General features: G+C 44.4%; 1 protein-coding gene across 3 annotated transcripts in view; it reads right to left on the reverse strand.

The window, feature by feature from the left end:
- Traf3ip2 (TRAF3 interacting protein 2) overlaps window positions 1-11,565 on the reverse strand; it is a 40,831-nt gene extending 29,266 nt beyond the window's left edge. The window contains exons 1-2 of one of the 3 annotated variants that reach the window (XM_010630836.3): window positions 11,521-11,565; window positions 11,107-11,310 (exon numbers count right to left, since the gene is read on the reverse strand). The gene's annotated coding sequence lies outside the window, so the exon portion shown is untranslated. Of the gene's footprint in view, window positions 1-10,756; window positions 10,967-11,106; window positions 11,408-11,520 lie in introns of those variants that run through there. The other 2 variants (XM_010630835.3, XM_010630837.3) reach the window with 2 other exon arrangements.
- Between the last annotated feature and the right edge of the window lie 848 nt (window positions 11,566-12,413).

Genomic DNA, 12,413 nt, shown 5'->3' on the forward strand with positions numbered 1-12,413 from the left:
TCCTTGCGCTTGCAAAGCAGGCCACCGAACCGCTGAGCTAAATCCCCGGCCCAGGGCCTTTGTATTTCTTAAAATACCCTTCCCTGACATGTCTACATAGCTCTTTTCCTTTCTCCTTCAGGTCTTTCCTCAGCTGCGTTTCTTGGGGGGGCGTCTCCATGGCACCCTCTCCAAATGCTTGCTCTCTCTTCGCTTATTTCCTAACAGTTACCACCATATAATATACTACTCACATGTGCATTATAAACACAAATATTTAATATATTCCCTGTTTGCTTACTACTCTTCCTCCTTTCCAGATCATAAATCTCAGGAAAGCATAAGATTTGACTGTTCTGCTGACAGCAACACTCTCAGCATCTATAAATGGCACCTGGCATGAGTAGGTACTAGATAGAGATTTGTTGAATGAATGAACGATTGATGCCTATTTCAGAACACAGAAGCTCTGTGTAGGTGGAAGGATCACCGAAAGGCAGAATGTCAGGCTCCCTGGGAGAGAGCAGGTGGTACCTGGTGTGCCAAGTCCCCAGGGTTCTTAAAATTAAACTACATGGATGACCTTTCCCCTCTTTCTTCCTCTCACAAATATTTATGAAATGCCTGCCAAGCACCAAGCCCATCAAGCAGTCTGGGTCATACCTAAGAGGTCTTGCCCATGCTCACAGAATAAAAGTGATTCCACCAGCTAGTATGCAGGGACACCTACTCTTCAGCTCCATGCAAGGAGAGTTGGTCTGTCTGCACATCCACAGAACTTTGTCTACAACATAGGAGAGCAAGGCCCACCTACCACTACCACATGCCTCCGGCCCCTGCAGAACTAGTGAGCCGCCCCTACTAACCCTTCCCAGGCAGGCACAGAGCACATCAGAGGGCCACAGGAAAATGAGTGGGTTTTGTCCAAGATGCACTTGTATCTTTAGTAAAACATTTAAAAAATACTACACTTAAGAAAACACACACACACACACACACACACACACACACACACACACACACACACAAAGTAGTATCTCTCCACTACCTCTTTTCCCTGTTTTCTCCAAGGCCTTTTCCATATGCTGCCCACTTGTTTGTCACCCTGGTGTGCTCCAGTCCCTGACAGAGGGCCAGTGGGGCCTGCCTCGAATGAGGTAGCAAAGCCCCTTTTCCAGCCCTGACCTGGGTAGAAAGCACTGAGCCTGTGGCAATAGGGCACCTGCCCACTAGGATGTAGGAGCCCAGCACCCACAGCACCTGGACAGTCTTGAGCTCCTCTGAGTCAGGAGTTGGTGAGAAGTTGAGTTCTGTCGGGCTAGAGGACAATGGCCATGACAGCCAACTGTGGCAACAGAGACATGGCAAGGGGGTATTACATTCCCCAACTTGAAACTATACTACAAAGCCACTGTGATAAAAACAGCTTGGTACTGGCAAAGAAACAGACCCGCGGATCAGTGGAATGGATTCAGAAGATGCAGAAACAACTCCAGATGTACTCAGCTACCTCATCTTTGACAAAGGAGCCACCCATCCTCACTGGAGGAAAGATAGCCTCTTTAATAAATGGTGTTGGAAAAACTGGATTTCAACCCACCAAAGATTAGAACTAGACCCATGTTTTTCACCATGCACCAAACTAAAATCCAAGTGGATTAAAGATCTAAATATTAAAACAGAAACACTAAACTTGCTGGAAGATAAATTAAGTAGAACTCTCGAAGACATTAGCATAGGAAAAGACTTAATGAACAAAACCTCAGTAGCATGGGAGTTAGTACAAAAAAATCAACTGGGATCTCATCTTTTTAAAAAGCTTCTGCACTGCCAGAGAAATCACCAGCAGAGCTAAGAGACAACCTGCAATGTGGTAAAAAAACATTTACCAGCTATTCCTCAAACAAAGGTCTACTATCTAGAATATATAAAGAAGTAAAAAAGATCAGATCCCCCCAAATATAGAGACCTAATTCAAAGATGGGCATCTGAAATGAACAGACATTTCTCAGAAAAACAAGTAAAAGCAGCAAATAAACATATGAAAAAATGTTCGACATCACTGGTCATTCAAGAGATGCAGATGAAAACAACACTGAGATTCCACCTCACCCCACAAAGAATGGCTGCTATCAAGAAATCAACCAAGAACAAATGCTGGCGGGGTTGTGGGGAGAAAGGAATCCTTCTCCATTGTTGGTGGGAGTGCAGACTGGTGCAACCACTGTGGAAATTAATATGGAGATACCTCAAACAACTAAGATTAGAAGTCCCATTTGATCCAGCTATTCCTCTGCTGGGTATCTTCCCAAAAGAATTAAAAGAATCTTACCACAGCGATGTATGCCCACCCATGTTTATAGCAGCACACTTTGTAATAGCTAAAATTTGGAAACAGCCCAATTGTCTATCAACTGGAGACTGCAAAAAGAAGATGTGCTTTTTTAAAAAAATAAAATGGAGTACTACTCAGCCATAAAGAATGAGAAACTAGAGATATTTACAAGTAAGTGGATACACATTGAGACCATACTCTTAAGTGAAATTAATTAAGTGAAATAATAAATTTACATGTGTAAATGCTGAAGTTTCTCTGGTGTGAAACAAGTGTAAATAAGGATCAAAATGTATAATTGATATTGTGTCATAGGAAGAAAAGATCTAAAAGAGTAGAGGAAGTGGGAGGGGTAGGGGAAAGGTAAAAAGGGAGAAGAAAAAATATGTGAAAAGGGAAAAAACATGGAAACAAAGTCTTTGTAAACAGGGAAGGGTGGAGGGCTGGGGAATGGGGAAAAATAAGAACCAAGATAAGTTATGTAAAGGTACAAGATCCCAATGATGAATGTAACTGTGTCGTATACCTAAATTGTACCAATAAATTTAATTTAAAAAAAACATTGGCAGTAGATAGGGAGCAGGAGGACAAGAAGAACCCGGGAACAATGCCGGCTCACAGTGCCTCTGAGGCGCCTCCTGGTGCAGATGCTTGAGCACTGTAAGGACCAAATTTTCAGGTCAAGGTGGGCTCCCTCTGCGCTCCTTGCCCAGAATAGAGCTGCAAAAATTCCATTCTGTATAATTCGATTCTGTATGACAGTCTTCCTGTGTTTCTGTTCCTCTTTTTAGGCAGCTTTGTCTTAAGCTTCCACCCTGTGTTTCTGTTCCTCTTTGTATTCTCCAAAGACGAATTCTCCCTTCTTAAGATAATTTGATTTAGCCAACATTAGTCATAGCTGACATAGGTAGCCACCTGCTGATATCATCGCTTACACATGTAGTCTTTGTTAATTAGTTTAATCAGATGTTCTTTAAAAAAAGGAATTGATTCTCTGAACGTACGTATTAGTAATTTTCCAGTAAGTGCCCTCCCAGTACCCCTCAAATATCCAATAGTAAGAGAGAGCTAAAAATAGGACCTATAAAAAGGAAGAGTCTCCCTAACCCTATATAATCCTGCTTCAAAGATGGATCTGGGCTCTCGGCCTGAAGCCGCTGTGACGGTGACACCTGAGGGTCCAGGCTCGAGCTTGCAATAAACTCCTCTTGTAATTGCATCGGACGTGACTCCTTGGTGGTCTTTGGGGACTTCGTGACTTGGGCATAACAGCACCACACTTAAGCCCATGAGTTTCCCTCCTGCATTGCCAAGGAGAGTGAAATCTATACGGTTTGGTGAAGCTACGGTTTTGGAGGTGGTAATTTCACTTCTTAGAATTCCTGCACGGAGGTTAAGTCTACAATATGTGATATGAAGAAGCTGTGAAGAGAGTCATTATAGCAATGTTCATGAAGCAAAGACTAGAAACAACCCACATGACCAAAACAATGGATTTGAAAACGATAGTATATCTAGACAATGGACACCCTGCATCTTTTAAAAAAGAAAGAGGAAGAACTGTGCAAGCTGAAGCGGAAGCAGCACCAATATTTATTTTAAATTTTAAAAAAGGGCAGGATGGTGAGTTGAGCATGTCACTCTTAGTGTGATGCAAGATATATGCATATGTCATCACTTAGAAATTAGGGACAGAACAGAAAAAAAAAAAAAAAAAAAGAAATTAGGAGCAGTACTTGACGCTGGGAAGGGAACAAGATGACTGGACTGGGCCAGGAGGGAGAGGTGCTTTTCAGAGCAGTTTATACCTTTCCAGTTTTGCGCCCAGTGCCTATACATCTTTATTAAAAATGAAGAGCTCCACTATTGATCCTGGTGTTCACAAAGACTAAGAAATGATGTGGATGAGGAATGCGTGAAATACCCCAGGAGACAGTGAACTTGTGCCTTAGGATACAAAAACCATTTGGCTGAGGATAAGGACCTTTTCCATGGGGTGGTTAGGGTCCAGCCCCTACCCCACAAACTATGACCAGACGCCAGTGCCCCAGACTGGTTTACAGTCCTTCTGATCTGACCCTAAAGATGGTAGATGTTCTCTGTAATCGCACTGCCGACTGGCTCGAGAGCGATGGTTTCAGCTCTTGGATTCTGACCACTATTCTGACTAAATTCTTTCTTCAGTTTCTCTATCTTTCCCCAAGTCTCTAGCTTTGGCTTCCTTTTCACCTCCTCAAACTGGAGACCTTTCTCCCAGTTCCTTTACCCTGCCCCACCCCCAGCAGCCTAGCTCTGCACATGAGATCTTACCCAACGTCAGCAGTTCTGACATCCTCTGTGGTAACGTTCCCCTGGTGTCACACTCAGGATTTCCCATACTCCCACCCCATTTGGTCTGCACCTAGCTCGGTCATCTTCTGTGAACTGCCTCCAAGGCTGCTCGTGTCTTTTCTTAGCATCCTTTACCTCCTCTAGCATGTTCTGCTTTCCATTCTTAGGGCCTCAAAACAGACTCGGTCCTCACAATACCACCTTTCTGCTCTCATGGTTCATCAAGAAGCTTCTTTTTCTCCTATGAGGCTGTCTCCCTTTCTGTAGGTTCACTGATATTCAGCCTCACCTGTTAACAGTCCTCTCTCAGAGCACACTTTTACAGACCTAATGTCCACGCGTTCACAGTCAACTGTGGCTCCTGCTTTCCACACAGCCTTACCTTGAATCAACACCTATTTCTTCAGTGTGAGAAAACACACAGCACTTAAATACATAGGCTCAGAATTTAGATCCCTTCGGGTTCTTTCCTTTACCAGCTGCACTGGTAGATGTATGGCCTTGACAACATTATTTAACTTCTCTGGGCCTCACTTTTCTCATATGCAAAAAGGGGAAAATAGCAATACTTGCTCTCCTAGGGGTATTATGAGGATAAAAGAAGTTTAAATGGTGCCGAATGTTCTTAATCCTGCTCTTAAAATCCATATCATGCTCTTTAAAACCAAGGGCTATTTTATTATGTTTACTGCAGAGAGTGGTTTGGCTTTGTCACCTGGTTTTATACCCAGCCGTTAATAATCTCCTATGAACCACCTGTGTGAAGACCACATCCTTTTAACCAGCAAGTTGCTATGGGAATTCTTTCCAGCACATTTAATTCACATCATTTTATTTGGTTATTAAAACAAGACTGTGCTACAGGCAGGGTGAGAGGTACATACTGTTTTGCCATTCCTATTTTACAGAGGCTTAGACACAGTAGCTATTCCAAAGTGGCACAACCAGTAACTGATGGAGGTAGATCTAGCCTACACCTCCTAGCTCTTTCAACTAAACCACACACATTGCCAGTTGGCAAACTTTCCCTATCAAAGGCCGAACACTAAATAGTTTATGCTTTATGGGCCAGAGCCTGTCACTATCTCATATTCTTCTTCCTTACTGTTGTTGTTGTTTCTCCTCCTCCTCTTCCTTTCTTCCTCTTTCTCTGCCTCTTCCCTTTCTCCTCCTCCTCCTCCTCTCTTCTCCTCCTTCTTTTTCTTCACAAGACTTTTTAAATGTAAAAATGAGGGCTGGGATGTAGCTTCATGGTACAGCATTTGCCTAGCATGCTCACTGCGTTTGAGCTGTAGTACTGCAAAATAAGTGAGCAAATAGATGAAATCCTAAAGTGGTTCTCAGATCATGGACTACCTTTGCCTCTAGGGTTGTAGTTTATCAACCACTGCAATAAACTATGCTGATATTTCAAAATGCAAACCTAATGAAATGGATCTACTTAAGAAATGCCCTTTGTGAGCAATCATGTTAATATTTGTTGAATGGTTTCTGTGTGTGAAATATCAACCCACGTGTTAAACAAACATTAAATGATCTAATACAGTGGCCCTAGCTGATAAGTACTACTGTTGGCCTCATTTTATAGATGGGGAAACTGAGACACAGGGAGGTTAAGTAGCTTTCTCAAGATGACAAGGTTATAGATAGCATAGCTGGGATTCAAATCCAAGCAATCCAGCCCCAGAGCCTGTGCACTGAATTGCTTATATCCTAGCTGGGAGGACAGACAAGTACAGCTATTTGGGAGAGAGAAAGGGTCTGAGGGAAGCACAGAACTCCTAGCACCTTCTGGAATAAGCATATTTCAGAACAATTCACCTTGACACCGAGGGGTGTGGCACAGGTCACCTGTGTTCTATAAAGCATTGCCAGGCTGGAAAACTTCCTTCACGCTATTATAACAGAGGATACGGTGACACTGCAGAGGCATCTTGATTCGAAGCACTTGATTGGATCTCATTAAATTTTAATCATAAACTGAATTCAAAATAAATTGAAAACTTGTTGACAGAGCACAAACAAAAGGTGATGATAAATGGTGATGTATTTGGAGAGGGGATATCTTCCAGGGACGCCTCTGAAGCAAGGACGGCTGGGACATAATGAAGGTGATCCGTCCCTGCAAGAAGACAGATAGCAGAGGCAGGAATAGGGGAAGGCCAGGAGCGAGCAGCCTGAGTAATTAATAAACCACATTAACAGCTCCCAGATAATCAAGGCTGGATGTTTACCAACTGGTTGTATTTTTTTTTTCCTAGTATTTTTGGGTGGACCAATAATAGGGCTGAAGACTCCTATAAATTCACAGCATTACTATTTCAGGTGGGTAGAACAAATAAAAACATAAACTTACAGGTACAAGGCTCCTCAGATCCAATTTGGATCAGACACTTTCAATTTTAGATTTCAAGGTCTTATTTAATTCCCTGGGATTAACTTCTTTTAATGTGCCTTAAAGCCACGAATTTAAAAACTAAAACCTGTATACTCATTAATGTTTTCTGCTCACAGCCCAAATGCATGCAAACTTTCCATAATATTGGTCCACTTAGTGGAAATTGTTGTTGTACTAGGCATTGAACCCAGGATCTTGGACATACTAGGAAAGCATTGTATCACTGAGCTACATCCCTGACCCTTTTTATTTTAAAATTTTATTTTGAGATAGGGTCTCACTAAGTCGCCCAGGCTGGCCTCAAACTTGAAGTCCTCCTGCCTCAGCTTCCTGAGTAGTTGAGATGACAGGCATGTTCCACCCCACCCAGAAGGTTGCTTTTGAGTGAACCTCTTGGCTCAGATTTACACCTCTGTGAACAAATAGTACTACGTTTACTTGTAGAATGTCCTGGTCTGGGGATTTCCTCCATTAGGTTGTGAAAGGATTTGAAGTAATAGGAACCCTAGAGACAAAGGACCACTGACTGGCCCCTGGACATAACCCCGCATAGAAGTCCCATGTGAGGGCTGCGCACCGGGTGGCAGAGCTTACCCAGCCGGAGGAACTGGGACTCCTCCAAGCTGCTTGGGGAGGGGGAGATGGACAAGTGGGAACAGACTGACTGCCACGTTGGAAGCTGGTAAAAAAACACGTAAGAGAACAACTGCAAACCAGCCTGTGTTCTTCTGTTGTCATTGTATTTTTTTTTTCTTTCAAATAAGATAGCTTCCCTAAGCACACATTTATGATCCTCAATTTAGTCCTTCCCACAGACTAAAGGAAGGAAGGGATGGAAAAGCAGAGAGCAGTGTGGAAAAGAGAGAAGTGAGGGAAGTGGAGTTTTCATTTGCCGTATATTGGTGTAGGAGACTTATTTGACTTGTAGTTTGTATGGGTTATGGGTATGAGAAGCATTAGTTGAAAGAGGGGAAAATCTGAATCCAGGCAAAAGGTCCGACCATGATGGGGTAAGCCCCGTGACCAGGAAGAGTGTGGGCAGACAGCTCAGAGTAGGAAGAAAGTTCAGGGACATGAGTGAGACCTACTGACCCTGGGAGAGGAAAAGGAAAAAAACACAGAACCCTGGACACAGGACAGCAAGGTAGCACAGGACAGCCAAGTTTCTTTCCTCACCAAGGACCTGCCAAGGCCCAAGCAGGCCCCGTCCTTGGCGTGCTGGGGGGCCCACAGGCAAGGGCTCCAGTCAGTTCCATCCCTGCCCACCTGCTTGATTTCAGCTGCCTCACCAGGGAGCCAAGTCAAATCGCCACAGCTCCAAGCGTGACTGCATGCCTGCAAGACCACGCTACGTCATCGTGTACAGTTAGTTCCCTTTCTCCAGGAAGGTCTGTGCGCACCTCTGTGTGCACGTGTGCACATGGGCAGAGAGAACTGAGCAGCCAGGCCTCTGAGTACGCGGGTGTTCCGGGAGGCTGGCTGGGCGTGAGACATGAATGTCGGAGGGAGAAGGACAGCCTGGGTTTCACCAACCAAAAATAGCTTGGTGACAAGGCACTGGGAAGAAACCGGAGAGACCCAGGGGACACTGTCTTGATTCCAGCCCTCATTTAGATGCTTTCTCACAGAAGGCCTGCTGGATTGTTTTGATAAGAAAATGTGATCAAATATTAGGGGTCGTTTAGTTAGATCTGAAAGGAATTTAAAGTTTAATGTGCTTCGTCTGTGCTCTTGTTTTTTGCTGCAGCAGTTGCCTGCAATTGATATATGTACACTTTAAAAATTGCCTGCAGCAGAAAAATGATTTGAATTCACGATATATCTGAGATTTCCATTCTGTGATGTGTAAAACATTGATCTAATTTAGACAAACTACCTCACCATCATCTATCTTGCTGAGTGCCTGTTAAAAAAAATGCCTGCAAATATGATTCTCCTCTTTTAATTTTCAGAACATTTGAAAGTCACTAACTCCTCAGTCCTGGTACAAGCAGGCTGTAACATTTTCTGTCTGCATTTTTGAAAATGAGATCGGAGTTAGGAAGCTTTCCCTCCAACATTGTGATATATTAACCAGACCCTGCTCCTCGTTAACCCATCCCTGGAAAAGAGCAGAGTGGTGGCATTCTCCTCCTGACACCAGCATGGAAGGACTGGAAGTGGCAGCCCGACATTAAGAGACTGTGGTGGGTGGGGCCTCGACCACGGACCCAAGGCTGGCAACAGCCAGCCTGATTTCAGATAATGATGCATTGTTATTTGAAAGTAAAATTAGGAATTCACCACAAGTGAAACGCCCAGAAATTACTGCGTTCTTATCCCAGAGGACTAAACAGAAACATCTAAAAATGCGACAAGGACGCTACGAGGCCTTTGATAGTCCACAGCAGTTCAGCAAGACCAAAATCCCTGAGTCAGCCCATCCCAGTCAGCCAGAGCCTGTTGGAACCGTACTGACAGAGAGAAATTGCCCTAAATAAACAATAACACATTTTTAAAAGGCAGTGGTTTGGAAAAGGTTAAAGATTCCGTGTATCTGCCATCTATCTAACAATGAGTCTGATCATCGTCATACCCTGACATGGCGAGAGGTTGTTTCACTGTTTCCTGTCCCCTCCCATTAAAGGCCCCACACACTGACTGTCCCATTGGGAGATGTTTCGCGCTCCAGCTAAGTCAGTCTCTGATTTCTGGCACTGAGCGTGCCTGCCTGCAGCTCTCCAGCCTCCTTTGACTCTGTGAGCAAATGCATGGGATGGGCAATGCTTCCTGGGAAACCCAAACGGGACACAAACCAAGTCAAGAAATCCTCCATTTCCTCATATCTGGCTAGAACCAATAATAAGACCCCAGCTCTTAGCAGCCCTCTGCAGAACCAGCTTCTACCAACAGCTCAGCCTGACTGCTGCTTTACCTTTGGCCTAGAGAGCAGATGAGGGAAACAGAAATCAAAGAGGCTGTTGTGGGAAGAAGCTGGGGCATCTACGAGGCATCCTGTATGTGACTTGCAGTATGTGCTCTTTGCTAGTAGGGGAGATTCTGGCACCCAGAAAAGTATTAAGAAACAAAGTCTTTTTTCTCCAGGGCCCCACCAACTAGAAGTAGAAGGTAAAATTTATATAGGTAATAACCAGTAAGCAAAACAAGCCTTCTAAGACCACCCATTAAGGTTATCCCTCTGCCTCTGCCCAGCCGTGTTTGGTCAGAAAGGAATTTAAACATAATCATGCTAGTAAACACATACACACACACACACACACTATACGGATGAAGAAATCCAGGCCCAGGGGAGCTAAAGTGAATTGTGTAAGAGATGGAACCACACAAAGTACAGTGAGAAATTCGATCCAAGCTTCCTGTCTTCTTTTTAAATTATTTGGCCTATTTTCTCCCATTTTGAAAAAGAAAAATCTACCTATTTGAAGATAGCACCTTGAACCTGGACATCACAAGAGGCCTGTTCAGCTTGTCATACCAAGTACAACATTTTTCCACTGGCGTCCCCACAATGCTCTATCCAGGGTCCACAAAAGTCTGAGGAGAACAGGACTGCAGAGAAAACAGGGAAGGCTCACAACCAGTCCAGAGCTCAGTGGGCTGTCCTGACAAGAATGTGTGGATTTTCTTTCCCTTTGCATGAGACTAGGATAGAGAAAATTTGGGAGCTGACCTTTCCATTCTACCACTGACATGTCCCGGGGCTGAAAACTTACTTGGAGGGTCCCTCCTTGGAGCAGTGGAGTTTCAAGCCTTGATCAAAACTTGAGGGGCCAGCAAATACCCGAAAGGTTCCCAAGCAGCTTGGAATCACGGCAGTGTGTGGGCTTCCTCTCTTCCAAGAGTTAAATCTTGGTTTGCTGGCCCAAAACACTAATCCAGCAACACATTCTTGCTTCAGAAACTTACTATCATTTTCTCAGCCCGAGTCTGTCCCCATACAAACAAGAGTGAAGAGAGAGGGTAGGGCTGAGGAAATTAGGGGCAGAATATTTCAGCAAAGAGAAAATAGTGTTTTGGAAAGTGGGTCAGTGGTTAAGAAATCAGACAGGGCGGGATCACTCACCTTAAACCCACCAGGGACAGATAGATAGACAGGGGTCGGGGGTGGTCGTGCTTTCTGAGTCTCTCCTGTCTCCACCTCGGGTTGCTCTCCACCTCCTTTGCCCTGTCCAGGGCCAGGTAAGTTGTAGAACAGGCTCTGAAGCAGGAAGTGGAAGTTGTATGCAAATCTCTGCGGAGGCTAGGGAGCCTGTGCTCAGAAATCTCCCTGTGGGCAGTGAATCAACAGCTAAGTCACTTTATTTCTTAAAACAGAAACCTCCTTCATTCACTAGAAAGAGCCAGGGACCAATTAGGCTGCATTTTTGTTTTCACCACCCAGCTAGGAAACTGCGCGGAGGAGTGCCTGGGACCCCCCAGTGACTGCAGTGCCCACGCTGCTGGGAAAGAAACTGAACTTGGTGTGAAGTCTGCTTACTCATCAGCCGCTTCAAACAAGGAAACCCGGCAGATAGTGGGGAAGAATAGGGAGCAACTTCCTTTCTCCAGCAGCTGTTAAAACCTCAGCATCTGCTGCCCTTAACCAGAGGGGGCCTACTGCCCAGACCCCTCCACCCTAACCCCACCCCCACAGAGTTCTCTCTGGCTTCCTATTTCATGACCTCAAGTTTATTTCCTTTCATTCCTTTCCCATTGTTTAATCAGTAGCCTACACAATTTACAGCACAAAGCTGGTGCTGGAGGAGGGATACCACAGCAATGTGTGTGTTTATAAACACACTGAGACTCTGAGGACAGCAGGGGGTGATGGGAGCCTTGGTGGCAGCAGCTTTGAATTCAGACCGTCTGGGTGTGCACTCAGCCATACCACTGGCTGGCTGGGCTCCTGATATTGGGCCTCTGCTGCTGGACTTGTCTGCTGGTTAAGAGGTGTGATGGGCAGCCCACACAGCTGGCTGTCTCCCCACCCTCACATAGGGGACAGACCCTAGAGCACCCATCCTGACTGTGCCAGTTGCTGCTCAAGCACGGTACTTGAAGCTGGTTGTTCGACATTCTATAAGCAAAGGAAATGTGGGTGGTTTTTAAAATAGCATAATGCAAGTAATAAACATTTTGGCATATCTTTCTACCGGAATACTATATAGTTGTGAAAAATCATAATATGTATACTTATTTCTACATATTAACTTGGAGAAATGGCTCTGAGCTATTACTTAGTAAATGTTATCTTGTATTTGCCAATATATACGATACACTTGATCTTAGCCAAAAGGCTGAGAAGCTTTGCCAATATATATGATGGATACACAAAAATTTGCATGTACAGTATGTGGATTTATGTTTGGTTGCCAATAGCACCCAGCACGC

The sequence above is a fragment of the Fukomys damarensis genome, unplaced genomic scaffold (assembly GCF_012274545.1).
Source record: "Fukomys damarensis isolate Sample0158 unplaced genomic scaffold, DMR_v1.0_HiC HiC_scaffold_14, whole genome shotgun sequence".
Taxonomy (NCBI): domain Eukaryota; kingdom Metazoa; phylum Chordata; class Mammalia; order Rodentia; family Bathyergidae; genus Fukomys; species Fukomys damarensis.